Source organism: Amyelois transitella, chromosome 9 (assembly GCF_032362555.1).
Source record: "Amyelois transitella isolate CPQ chromosome 9, ilAmyTran1.1, whole genome shotgun sequence".
In the NCBI taxonomy this organism is placed as follows: Eukaryota; Metazoa; Arthropoda; class Insecta; order Lepidoptera; family Pyralidae; genus Amyelois; species Amyelois transitella.
In genome coordinates, this window is record NC_083512.1 from 4,474,794 (window position 1) to 4,489,883 (window position 15,090).

Here is a 15,090-nt window from a genome sequence, read left to right on the forward strand (position 1 = left end):
TGAAAAAAATGGGATCTCATTTGCATAAATAATTTAAAAAAGAAATATGAAATGCTGAATATTTTCATCTATAAGTCGAAAGTATTGAGATTGTGCCGTGAGATACTGGAATAAAAATTGCCTGTATTAAAAATATATATATAAAAAAACACAATTACGGCATTATGAAAATAAATCTATTCTATTCTATGCTTCACGGCCTTTGATCACGGCACAAATAAAGTGGCACTCTTATTCTCTTTCCGTAGGTTGTCGTATAAGGTGACTAAGAGACTAAGCACATTCCTCTAATGCAAGCTTTCATGCTGTTCTGGTAGCTGGTAGAAAAAAATATACATAGTGTGCCAGCTGCTTCTGTTCCCACGCAGGTTGTCAAAGTAAATCTTACGGGAAATCTCATAAACATTAAGATTACTCTTTTATCCGTTAGGCTAGAGACCTGTCACTATGTAAATCTCAACTCTGATTATATACGCGATACGTATACTATATATATTATATAATAAAAATAAAATTATACAAAAATCATTAATAAAACAAACGGGAAATAACGCGAATTAACGGATATCGGGAATTAAAAGTATAAAAAAGTTTCATAATTAAACTTGTTTGCAAAGCTAAATTCTGCCAATTAATCCTGTAATCCTACATATAAATTTACAAGAACATTCTAGCCAATAAGAGTCACCGTGTTGACAAACATTAGCGGCTGTGGATCGAAGAGTGAATCAACGAACCAACAATCCGGGCAAAAATAGTTCCCTTACACAACTCGGCGATGGTAATAGATGTACAATCATTACTTTATCATGTAAGACCTCTCATCGGGGTGTTAATAAATTTGTTAGTGTGCTCCCTTTGTTACCATTGTGTACGTTTACCTGGTGATATGAATAACTGAGAATTTTTTTTTTATTTAGAATTCATTTTTGATAAGAAAACAACCATAACTCAGCAATTGAATAAAAAATTAACCGACTGAAAACAAAATACTGCTAAGGTTAGGTATTTTTTGCACTTGCACATTTTCGCAAAATACCTACATCATGGGATTTTTTTAAAATAAATACAAATGATTAGTATCAATATGGGATTAATAAATATGGGATTTTTTTTCCAAATCTTAATGTCTTTTTTATTCGAATTTATACTCAATAGCTCAACACGAATCCCGAAACAAAAATCTATGTCTTAACACCGGGCAAGAAACACATATTGAAATCTTACTGACTTTTAGGCCACGGAGTCCGCTAAATAGTAAAATAAAACTGAGTAGTCCCTAACAAACCCAGCTCCCAGGGAGCAAGATTATAAGCATAACGGGAACAGACGTGTAGATTTATTTTAGTTTTATTTTGTGCAGGAATGCGGTGCATCTATCGCGCCACGCCGCGTCATTAACGTGCCGAGACGAGAATAACCAAAGCTGGGGCTTAGTTAAGTTTATACACTAATGTTTCTGTATAACGTGCGAAAAGGAATGCGATGTAGATTTAATAAATATAAATATCTAAATAAAAAAGTCCAGTAGTCTCTGGCTACCCTTTCGGGAAAGAAACGAGATTCTTTATGTAAGACAAATTATTGTTATGAGCTTACATTTCGTTAAAAGATCGCTAGGTTTTGCCCGCGGATGTTATGTCATACTAGGTGGATAAGTTTCTAGTAATAGTCAAAGTAGTCAGTTTACAAAAATCAGTTAAAAAATATATACGAATATATAAATTATTTTATCTGTCATAAAATTTTCAACAGAGTGCAATTGATTGATCGTTTTACCTAATATATGTATAATAATTAAACGAGCATGACCTTTTATAAATTTAATCACTTTTATATTGTTTAAAACCTAGTTGATTTCAAGTGCAAATATAAAGCGGTTGAGCTCAATTATCAATTATGATAGTACGCATCAACATCAACAGACAACGATCGGACAAGGAAAATGTAAATCAAACATTTAATATGTTATAAAAAACATTAAAAACCGTGTTAAAAATTGGAAAGTCTTCATTTCATAAACATTCAGTACAATAAGAATTAGCCAACCGCATGTTTTCTGTCCTATTTACAATATCTCTAAATACTACACGTTTTGAGACTAGTCTCCTAGACTATTAAGGAAATACTAAATTGAAAATTCTTATAGTTAACGAGTCGTCACCTCTTCTTGACTTGCGAATGATGCAATTAGGAAGATACAATCATGTACACGCTTAAATGGCAGGTGTACATTATAAGTAACAATGATTGACCACACACTTAAATGAAATACTCGTGCAATCATCTAAAATATTTTACAATTTACTTCTATGAACTTGATTTAAGGCTGCGAGTGTGACTGTTCTAGACTTGCCCCTCTTCTTGTGCAGATAATAAAAGTCAATCAACGCTTATACACTTGACATTTTTCACAGTACGTCTGAATCGCAATTTCATCATTTAGTTGGATGTAGTCCTTACTACTTCTTTTTTCTCCATTAGTCTTTGGGAAACTAGTACTTACTATCAAGCTATGGTTAATTTATTATCATTGTACCTGCCTATATCTATTTCGCTACTTTGTTTTAAAGTAAAATTAATGAAACTTCATTAGTAATTTAAATAAGGTATTTATTACTGTTCCTTAAAATTCAAATAAAAGGTCATATTATATATAATTTTTTAATGAAAAAAAAAACATCAATATTCTCAATACCAATGGATGGAAGGCTACTCTTATCGTCCCACGAAATGTGAGCATTCATTACACGGCTACCGTACACTTTCACTCGGCCGGGGTCAAGTTTACATGACCGCCGAACATATGGGTCGCTGGCAATGATCATCGCTTACACTGACAGATGCTAATTGCCAATTCACACGTCAAACCCGTCAGTGGATGACTTTTGGCTGGATTACGGAAGTTGTTTGAAAAATAATGTAATTTAGTATGCAATTATAGAAATGATTGTTGAAATTTCCTAAAAATCTTTTCTTAACGGTTAATTAAACTTAATTTCGATCGACCTAACTATCTATTGACTTAATTTCCTCCAGATTTTTTATATACATACGATATCGGGATTTCACTACCATAGGTAGTTTTTAAAAGTCTTTTGCACGAATATTTAGGTCTTAATAACTCAAATGCTAGTGTTTACAAAATTTTAGCAACATCAGTGTAATGGAGAAATGGCATAAGTTACGAAATTATTCTCTATAAATTATGACAAAAATAATATTTATTAGATTTTTTTTTTAAATGTAGAATTCAAAAACAAGTTAAATTTACCTGATTAGACTTTCTTTAACCCAGAATAATGAATGTCAGATTGAAAAGTTATTTGCATTTTGGTTCTCCTGAATAAGTGTACTAAGTGTTAATTTGTAACTTAAATAACTGTGACTACCACTTGCCAAATTCTTTTCCAATTACTAAATCAATCATTTCCTACTAAAAATACTTAAAATGTCATTTGTAATAAGGTAGCTATGATAAGTATTAATAATAATTTTTCCTCACTCTTGCCTCTAAGTCTCTAAGTTTTATGTATTTTTTCTCTAATAACCGTGACCCTTATTATTAGTTTTACCTTTCTGATGCAAAGCCTATGAATACTTTCCTTAAAATTACGTAGAAATAACATAGAATTGACTTGTAATATTGCAATGTTTCGAGATTATCAAGAAATGCAAGAATATTATCCGGATGAAAACTAGCGCCTATTACGATTAACGTAAGGACCAATACACATTATTGTACAAAATATTATGCTGAATTACAAATAGCATAGGTACTTACTCACTAATCAGAAGAAAAACTATTCAATTTAATGCAATACTTTATTAATAAACTTATGATAGATACTAAATAATTAATTGACTTTATCTGGTCTTATTTATATATGTAACTAGCTGTTGCCTGCGACTTCGTACGCGCGGAAATGTCTATAAGGGTCTGTGTATTATATACCTATTACATACTTTTTGTTGTTATTGCACAAGGGCGACATGTTTATTTTTATTATCACCACAATAATTCGCTACTAAGCCCAATGTAAACTTAGCCTTAAGTTGAACATTTGCTTAAGGAAAAGAATTAACACCTTCTTAGGGTTTTTTATTGCAGGTAACTTTAAGTACTTGGAGTAAAAGCTGTACTTTCGAAATCGATCGACTCATTTCTGAGCGAGTTTTGTCACCACTGATATTAATCCGGGGGCTATTTTGTCTCGTGTTCGTATACGAGTAGGTATGTAATACTGGCTTTCGAAAGATGCCTAATGGTATTCAGTGGCGTTCTAAGATAAATGGTACTGGGCAATTTTCGAGATATTTGAGATTTTGTGAAAATGGTGAAAAATTTATTCAAGGCAGTTGACTCTTATAGCGTACGGGATAACGACGTGATTGTATGAGTTTATGTTATTTAAAAATGTGTGAACTATGATTTTTTTAAATGTTAATAAATTTATTAATTAATTATTTATATGGGAATCATCAAAGAAAAAATACAACAAGACATTAGTACAAGGACACTACCTATTTTTAAAGAATTTGTTTTCAGTAGGCCAAGTACAAAAAGTGAGTAAGTAATTTATTGTTGGAATGATTGAATGGTAGTACTTTTTCCTGGCACCATTACCCTTTATTTTTCACAATCCGGTAAAAATAACCCTAACTTGATTTCCTCCGCATCTTCTAACCCGACCCGGAGTCAGACTACATTAACCCATAACTTTAAGCACCATTCTGGCTCCAAATGCCCCCAATGTCCATCTTTATCATAATATCTTCTGTCTATTACCATAGAATCCATCGTTTAATAGGTTAGGCAGACGGATGTAGCTTTGACGCAAGCGCAAGTTTAGGCAGATTACGGTAAGAAAGAAATATGGTCTTTGTTGTTCAAAAGAGACATAACCTTCTTACAATTATACTGAAATAATAAATATGAACAAAGAGCGGATACGAAGACTATTTTGTCAAGTAACAAACAATAAGATGACTGTAACGCTGAAGTATCATGAAGTAAATAAATGTAAAACCCAAGCCTTCTACTACATATATTTGTTTTTAAAATAATTTTAGTTAAAAAGCAAAAAAGTATCACTCAAAAAGTCAAATTTAACAGAAAAAAATAACTTCGTATATACAAACCACATCTTCTCGTTTCTCTGATCTACTAGAACTCCCATAAAAGGAATCCTGTAGAATGTCTGCGCCTCCAGTAGGTAACGTCTGTTTAATAGTACGTACGTAACAGAAAAAGCGAGTTACGCAAACAATATTCGGACAAATTCCTGCATGATTGGTAAGTGGATTTGCATAGATTTTTGTCTGATAAATGTTGCATACATACATATATATCCCATACGTGGTAGATATAATAGTCTTAAAAGATTCAAAGGCCCTTTTGAGCTGAATGGAATTGAGATTCAGTTAGTGATAGAAATTGCATACAAGCAAGAAAATCTGTAGTCAATTAAGGAAAATCATACTAAGAGATTAAAGACTTAACGCTTTAGTTGATTATTCTAACAATAGGTTCAATCTAAGATTATAACTTTATTGGTCTTCTCTTGTAGATAAATAGATAAACCCTTTATTGTACCATTAAAGAAAAACATACAAAATAGCACAAAAGACACAAATATTATGGTACAAAGTCGGACTTATTCTTAATGCAATTATCCTCTTCCAGTCAACCTTTAGGTGGAAGGAAACCAAACAGAAGATTGGCGTTGGCCCAAATAAAAAAAAATAACAAATGCTTAAACATACTACAATAATGATTTGCGTATATTCAATCAATTTGTAAAAGCAATCATTTTTAAAAAAGGACCGATTCCACAATCAGTATAATTAAAACTTACTCTATTTACGAACAAACTAGAATAAATCTTATTGAATAATATTACGAAAGCAATTCAAATTGGAATCAGTATCCAGTTTCAACCTGACCCAGTCAGTATGCCAGATGAGATGATAGGACCATGATAGGCTCTATTCGAGGCCTATTACGTCGCCGCTTTGATCATGATGCCTATCTAGGCAACGCCAGGGCCCTAGCCAAGTTTAGGCAATGTCACACTAACGATGTATATCCTGAGATGGGAAATGGGAAAATATCTGGCTTATACAAAACTTCTATGTTTAATATACAGTCTACTAAGACAGTCAATAAAGATGAATTACATTTGAAATATAAGGATTTGAACATGAGTGAATAACTAACAAATCAATATTATAAAAAATAACTAGGTAATGAAATGTTTTGTTATAACAACGAAGATTAAAACGCTCTTATTGGATAAATTTTGTAAAAATTTCCTTCTATATCAGAAATATTACTGTGATAATTCATATGAAATTAATTTGAATATCCGGTTCGTCACGTAAACAAATAGAATACTAGTGATTTTAACAGTTTAATTTTAAACTAAAGATTAAAAATTTACCAACACACAATACAAGATACTAAAAGAAAAATGCATCTCCAGTCGGTTAGGTACCTATGGGTTTTTACTTTGAATGACTAAAATGTTTTCTTGTTAAGATCAAACACGGTCATTTCCGTAGTGACTGACATTAGTGGTATTCCTTTTGTGAAAATTCCAAAACGGATGACGAGGAAACGCAAGTAAGTATGCATTACAAATAAATAACTCATCGACAAATGCACATTATCGGTGTAAATTATTTGGAAACAAATAAATCTTTCGGCAAAACGCCGGTAAAGAATCGATGTTTGTTTAATGAGTGGCTCCGAGAACCGGCAAGTTCCGACCCGCGGCGCCACAAACAAATACACGCAATGAATCAGATGCTCCTCACGCCAATTGATTGACTTATTTATAGAACACGCATGGTGAAGTTTTAAAAGCTGGGCGTGTGGTTTGTAGCAGAGAAGAAGAACGTCGGCTGGCAGCCAGGGTCTTTATTTTAATTTATCTGGTAATTTACTTTTTTTAAGTTTTTATTTGGATTTTTGTTCATTATATTCAAAGCAACCCTCGGTTGTGTCTCTGGCAAAAATATTTCCATTTCCATTCAAGAGATAAATCTTGAAATTGCGGCATTCTTTGTCAGAATACTGATCCCTAAAAATAAAGAAATACTCTCTAATTCATAAAATACGTCGTCACGCGCGCTCTATAAAGGAAGCTACATCTGACTCTATCCGGTTGATAGACCATTGTCTCTTCTCACTCTCCCTCGTTTATTTGATTGGATATTTTATCTCGCGCTTTCTTCTCATCACTATCATTTGCATTTAAAGTAAGTTGGTGGCTTTCTTGCAATAAAATATTATGACAGCTGTTTAGGCGATCAATTTTATTTAAATGCAGTTTTTACATTGCTATTTTGGTTTATAACGTGTTTTAATTTATTAAAACTATTCAATAATAATTGAAAACTGACACAGTTTCATTTACATGCACCCTCATTTGGTTACAATTTCTTTATCAAGCACCAGCTCCTCTTAACTTACCGATCCCTAAAAACTTACTTATTGTGTATGCCCCTTTAATACCAAAATTAGGTTTTCATCAAGACTGTCTAGTCTTGATGAAAACCTAATTTTGGTATAGAAATTTATAATAATAACTAAATAAATAAGTTTATCAAATTTATTTTTATAATTATTAATCTGAAATTACCCAATAGCTCTGTTGTTATCATAGAAAACGTCAAATAACAAGTATTTCAGCATTATGTACTACTCATTAAAATTTGATATACTTATTTATTTAGTTATTGTTATAAATTTCTATGCACAGTTAAAACCTAGATTTCTACCATTACGGGTAACATCTATCTTAAACTACAAAGCGAGAACTCCTAAATCGAAAAAATGTCATCGCTCGTGATAAACTCGAATAAACGGCGACAGTTTAATACCCGTAATGATTTAGTGGGGTCGGGTGTGGTAGGAAGCAATTAATCCTATGTCTTATTTATCATTTTGCTGCCGCAGCAGGTGCCTTGTTCCCGGAACGCGGACTCGAAGGTAAGACCCATCTTACATGAGAATAAAAGAAGCGGATTCGAACTTTGTAATAATTCAGTGATAACTTTTTATTGTGCTATTTTTCCATACATACATATCACACCTTTTTCCTTATGGGGTAGACAGAGCTGAGCATTGAAAATACTGAAATGCCACGTTCAGCATATAGGTATAGCATTTTATAAAAAATATAAAGATCGAGCGCTTTTCACGAAAAGTAAGAGATTTGTTTTTATTCAAAAGCAACTGAATGGTTAAACAAATGTGTACAACAAAAAGTTATAATGTGTAAATATTAAGTTAAAAAGACAGCATGATAAGGAAGAAATAAGAAAAGCTGGTTCAAATTCCAAGAAGCTTTGGGAGGCAATACGTAGGGCAACGGACATGAGCAAACAGACCAACCAATCTGAATCTCTTTTGTCTATAAAATCAACGCCTGGAGAATCTGTAAACTTTGTCAATGAATACTTTTCAGGAGTTGGAGCAACATTGGCATCGAAAATCACTCCAAATTCTCCATCCTTAATTTTGCCAACAACTGCTATGTTAAACTCCTTTGTTCTATCCAGCGTCGACGAAATAGAAATATGCAGCATTATTGACTCTTTAAAAGCAGATGCCACCCCGGGATGGGACAACATCTCTTCTAAATTGCTCAAAAAATTTAAAAAACAATTAGCCCCAGCTATCACACATATTTGCAATCTGTGCATTAAAAAAGGTTATTTTCCTAAGTCGTTCAAAATTGCTGTAATTCACCCAATTCTCAAGTCCGGAGATAGTGATCTTGTTGATAATTACCGCCCTATTAGTATTCTTACAGCACTCTCTAAAATCATGGAACGTATTATTCATAACGCCTTAATTAAATACCTAGAACGAAATTCCGTTCTATCTAAAAACCAATTTGGTTTTCGTCACAACTCATCCACTTCTGAAGCTGTAAACTCGGTGGTTGGTAGTGTTGCTCAGGCATTAGACTCAAAGTTAAAGTGCGTGGTATTATTCCTAGATTTTAAAAAGGCCTTTGATACCGTGTCCGTTCCATTGCTGATCACCAAGCTGGAGAGGATCGGTATCAGAGGCACACAACTCAATTTGTTCAGGGAATATCTAACTGATCGTGTTCAACGTGTGAAGATTGGCATGTACACAAGTTCAGACCAGAGCGTCAATTATGGGGTTCCTCAGGGGAGTATATTGGGTCCTTGTCTGTTCTTGATATATATGAACGATCTGTGCAATCTCCCACTTCATAACGGTAAAATCGTGTCATTTGCTGATGACACAGCCCTTGTTTTTACAGGCACGAATTGGTCAGAAACTTTTAGATCTGCACAAACGGGTTTGGATTGTGTAAAAATGTGGCTAAATGATAATTATTTGACACTGAATGTTACTAAAACCAATTATATTGCTTTTACTATTAGAAATGTAAACCGACCAAACCCCGTTGAGCACTGCTTGATTGCACACTGTCACAAGTCTTCCCAATGCAATGATAACTCATGTCAATGTCCCAATTTGAAAAGTGTGAGCACCACCAAGTACCTTGGCATCACCATTGATCAACATTTGAGTTTTGAAACCCATATTGTATTACTAGCTAAACGTACAAGAAAACTTATATATATTTTCAAAAAATTACGCTATGTGGCAGATGCGAAGGTCCTCCGTATGACATACTTGGCTCTATGTCAGTCCATCATTGCTTACTGCATCACTTCCTGGGGTGGTGCATCTAAATCCCACATTCTTCTTCTCGAAAGGGCCCAAAGGGCTGTATTAAAAGTATGTACCTTCAAACCATTTAGATATCCCACTTCCGATCTCTATAAATTATGTGGTGTCCTTACAGTAAGGCAGCTTTTTATTCTTGCAACTGTCATGCTACAACACTCTCGGCTTCCTTACGTACCCCAACCGGAAATTAGGAACAGAAGGCTCAGACTTCCGTTGCCAGACGTTGAAACCCAATTTGTAAAGAAATTTTTTCACTATCTCGGACCATATCTTTATAAGAAAATTCATTCTATTACCAATATATATAGTCTCAACAAATTTAATTGCAAAAAAACTGTAAGCGTCTGGTTACAAACCCTCACTTATGACGAGACTGAGGATCTAATGATCTCATTGTCTTAGTCTTAGTCCAATCTTTGTCCATGTCAGTGATATGTCCCCCTATTGTCTAGACTCCTATATATATATATATATTTTCGTTGATATCCCTTGAGCACAGACACAGTTGGATTACAGTTTTGTCTGTGTACCTATTGAGCAACCATGGTGCTTGTGTGTGCTCACACAGTAACCAAAAGTTATTTTATAATAATAATTTTCTCGCCTGGCCAGGCCATACACAACACATACACTCCACATACTTTAGAATACATCTGAATAAGTACTAACATAGATTAGTCTTAACTTAATTACTGGGTGAGACCTGGTGACCCGTAACACAGGATCTTCGGAGCCTAGCACGGGCACCAGTCTCCACTCCTACATGTTTTGAATTATTTACTGTAACTGGGTTAATACTTTGTTTATTGTGGAGAAAATAAATAAACTTTTATTATTATTATTATTATTAATTTTTTATTTGTCTTTTATCAGATTTTTGTTGAATATTTTCACAAAATTACCGCTATCTCCCATCACTGTAGCTTACCTACGAATATGACACCTCACTACACAACACTAGTTCAGTGTCACATACCGTTATAGATGCTGGCTACTGTTTCTGGTGATTGCTGATAAGCTACTGTTCGCCTCGACTCTTCTTGGAAGTACTAAGAGAATAGTTCAAAAATATAATTTAGTTTAATGCCAATTGAGAAATTGAATTGCTACCGGCACCAAAAGAAAAAAATAATATGACTACATCATCTCTTTACCAAGTATGTAGTAAAATGCGACTAAGGGATAGCCTTATAAACTTGGGATTCTTCTTTTAGGCGATGGGCTAGCGAACAAATAAAATAAACATTTTATAGATTTGTATCGCAAATTTCTTCCCATTATTAGAGTTTCAACGAATTTCGAGAAACACATTAGTAACTTTTTTCCTTCTGGCTAATGGATTTTTGATGAAAAAGTACAAACGAAAGATTTTCTCATTATTTTTTTGCAGAACAGACAGTGGGCGTAACCAGTGGAATTGGTTTAACTGTAGTCTACCCAAAACCTATACCTATTTCAAATACTGTAAAACTATGAAAAATTTACACTAGGTAGATTTGTAGGTAGTATTTTTACAATAAGAACTTTGTTATTTAATTTTATAACTAAGTAATTTCTACCTACAGTAAACTATATTAACTTTAAAATTAGCCCATAGGTACCCAATTTCCATGGGAGTTATATGCATATCTAACGCGTACGCAAACACGATTTCATTAAATACAAGCAGCACTGTTTTAATTTAGAAAGCATTGATAGGATATGTTTAATATTTATAATTTACAATTGTATTCACCTTGGTTTACATTTTCATATGCGTTCCATTTAACATGATTTATTTGTCCCACTTCGGAATACATTGTATCTTGGAAATTCGGTATTCTGTGCAAAATCGTTCTACGAAATGTAATAGTTCCAATCATATTCAAAGATGACATCATTTGATTTGTTTAATATTTTGTTCCGTTACACATTAAGATAGTCATCTATGTTTTGGGAAGAGCTATGTGTTTTAGGTTTCAAATTTATTGCAGTGATTTTTAGAAGTAAATTTTATGACAATCATACTTCGTGCGGTAGTAAAAAATGAGAAAGTTATTTTTTACTGAAAAGATGTAACAACTTAAGAAGTAACTTCCCCTTCAACTGAACGTGGCCTTCAAATATTTAAAAGACTATTGGCTCTGTCTATCTCGTAAAGGATAAAGATGTAATATGTGTATGTATGTATTGTAGAGGTTCATATTATAACCCATTCTGATAAAAGTTCTATTATAACTTCTGTGACAATTATGATAATTAGTTTCGTAATGACATGCATAGAACAAGATGCAAGAATGTTAGCGCCGTATCCGTTTTACAGTTAAACATTTCTGTGAAAATGAGCACAATCTATTGAGATCTTTATCAAAATATTTAGAATTGTATCACGCATGTGGTCGTGTAGCTTTTTTTATTTTAATGTTATGGCGGCAACAGAAATCACGGGTGAAGTGAAATCGACTAAACAATGGAGTATTTCAAAATGTGGCGACCGTAAATTTGATCTCCATGTTTTAATGGTTTTATAATACCATTAGCGACTGTTATTTGACTTTCTTTATGTATTGTATTCACCCACATATTTGTCGTAACGTTTAACACTCTTGAGTTGAATCGCCTCAATTAAGAGAGTTTTGATAGTATCTTAAATTCTTTGTTGGTGGGCTACATTATTTGTTGCTTTCATCACCATTCTCCTGACGTCCCGGTTGCGTCCTCGCCTCTCTGTAGAAGAGCTTGAGGTCTTTTGAACATCCCCCGTAGTATCGCACGCACAACGCTATTTTTAATCGCGCGAAAATTTACTTTGACGCATTTAGTATGACGTGAGACGGAACAGTAGGAGTTTTCAGCGAGATAAAAAACGATATCTCGCGTACCATACTACAGGGGCACGATCCTGGAATGGATAAGTTTTTACATAAAAACTTTCCTGGCTGACCTCCCCATCCTGTCAGAAATAAGATTCATTGCTAATAACTACAATTGATTGCCTTCTAGATACTGTTCGAGTTATAATTTTCTTTGATTTTTTTATTATGATAAACTTAATAGATTAATCTAAAAAGATATCGCTTAATTTCGATAGTAACAAAGTACCCAGGAATCTACTAAAATCTATTTGTGAATTGCGGAATAATACCGTAAATGGCATTTAAGAAAATTACCAGATTACTAAAAATCTAAAAATAAATTGCTACTAACTACTTATACCCTTTGACAAGACAGCATAATATTTCTCACCTAAATATTAGTATATGGCGTACCTATATTCTAAAGATGCTAACTACTTACAAAGTAGAAGACTGACACTTAATCGCATCCGACGCTAAACGAACTTTCTGACATAAGATTAAAACGCTGTACTCGTAAATACGGTAAGCATAGGATTGATGGTCCATCCAGCCCACCTCATCCTCAACAGATTTAAATTACAAGGCATTCATACCAAGTCTTCTGGTCATAACAGCTTCATACAAATGATAAATGCCTGCCTTTCATTGCTTGTCAGGATAGACGTGAAACCAACTGGTAGATTGCACTTGCTAATTTTTGACTTTGTCTTTTTCAATGGTAGATTATAGGATTAATTCTAATATGTACGTATTGTATAGAATTGGTAATAAGTGGTTTAGTTATCAATTAAATAAGTGTGAATGTACCGAAATACCCGAGGCCAGATACCAATTACTTTTTACGTACCTACGTTGAGGTTGAATATTTATTATTTACTCAAGTTTTTATGGTGAAGTAAAACTTATTGACGAAGCGTGCAACTATTTGCACGTTGAAACAACTGACAGTATCTCTGTTGGCTTGATTGCAGAGGTCAGACTAGCAACGCCATGCAAAGTCCTACAGTTTAAATTCCCCCAATCACAGGGAGACCCTAGATTTTCCCCAGAGCTGACGAATCCAGGATCCAGTCACAGATCATCAAATCAATCAAAATGAAATATCAATAGAACACATAGGAATTGGAATAATATTAGTCCAATTATAATATTAATTATTTCTTTGATCTATATCGACCATCAATATGCTTGGGAACTTTCGTCTCTTGTAAAAATATTTCTTTATTTTTATAACATGACATTTCACAACGGGATAAGCAGGTTCTCTTAACAACAGTCTTATCATCTCTACGATCAATTTATTTGCCATAAAGATTATAATTAAGCGTAATTTTTCACCATATCAACATGTTCTGACCAAACACGAATTTAGCTGTATGCAAGAGTTGAGTTGATAGAAAAGTGGATCTTTATTGACTGGAGAAAGGTAGATGTACCTGTAAGTTATATTAGCAGTCTTTCAAGATCATAGAAATACTTAAATATGATTTTTTACTTGTTAAGTCACGTACTTAAGTAGGAGTAAAAATGTTGTAAAGGTAATGGAAATCTTATAAGAAATCAAAGTTATTTATCAAATAAGAAACTTACTAGTACCTAGTAAAAAAAACCTGTCTTACAGATATACAATTTTTTTGTGATCTGAATAGTCCTTAGTGTTAACAAAACTCTTCAACATTTTCAAGAAACTAGATCCAAAAATAATTTTCTTTTTTAAATGCACTTTGATCTATCGTCAATGTTTAGAGGGCTTAAAACATTTCCCTGTATCTATGATCTTAAGATGTCTAAGTGCCGAGGCAGAAACATTTGTTGAAATTTATGCTTGCTAGGGCGAAGTGGAACTACGTGAATTACGGTAACTTATCCAGATATAAACAAAGTTGCATTCGTACCTTAGAAAGTACCTATAATGTCTAAATAAAGATACTTAGAACTAAGTTGCATGTATGAATTATTGGGTGGGCGGATTTCTGAGAAGATAGATACTAACAATTAGATATTGAATATTTGTTAGTACGGGGTAGTTTTACTATATTTTACAAAAGGTATATAAAATGTATCACGTCACGTCACGATTTGAATCTCAACATTAAGCCGTACAGGTAAACTTGTCCTTTCATTATGTCATGACTGTTGGCTCTGTCTTGTAGAGTACAAGGGATAAAGGATTGATAAAATGTTTGTGCGAGTATGTATGTATGTATGTTACTGGTTACGAACTATTATGTATTCGACTATTTGAATGAGTATACCAATTAAAATGTGCTAAATGGTATTGACTGACAGACAACGCACGATAGCGTACTAAAGATAACTTTAACACTTTTTTTACAACATTTAATACTTAGCATACCTTGTGGATACACATAATTGCTGATGTATTAATTTTTAGTCGCTCTTTAGGTTAGGTAAGGAAAAAAAACTTGACTGCAGAACCAGACCGTTAATTTTTTAAATATTGACTCATAAAAATTGCATCGCGGTATAAAATAAGATATAAGTAAATTG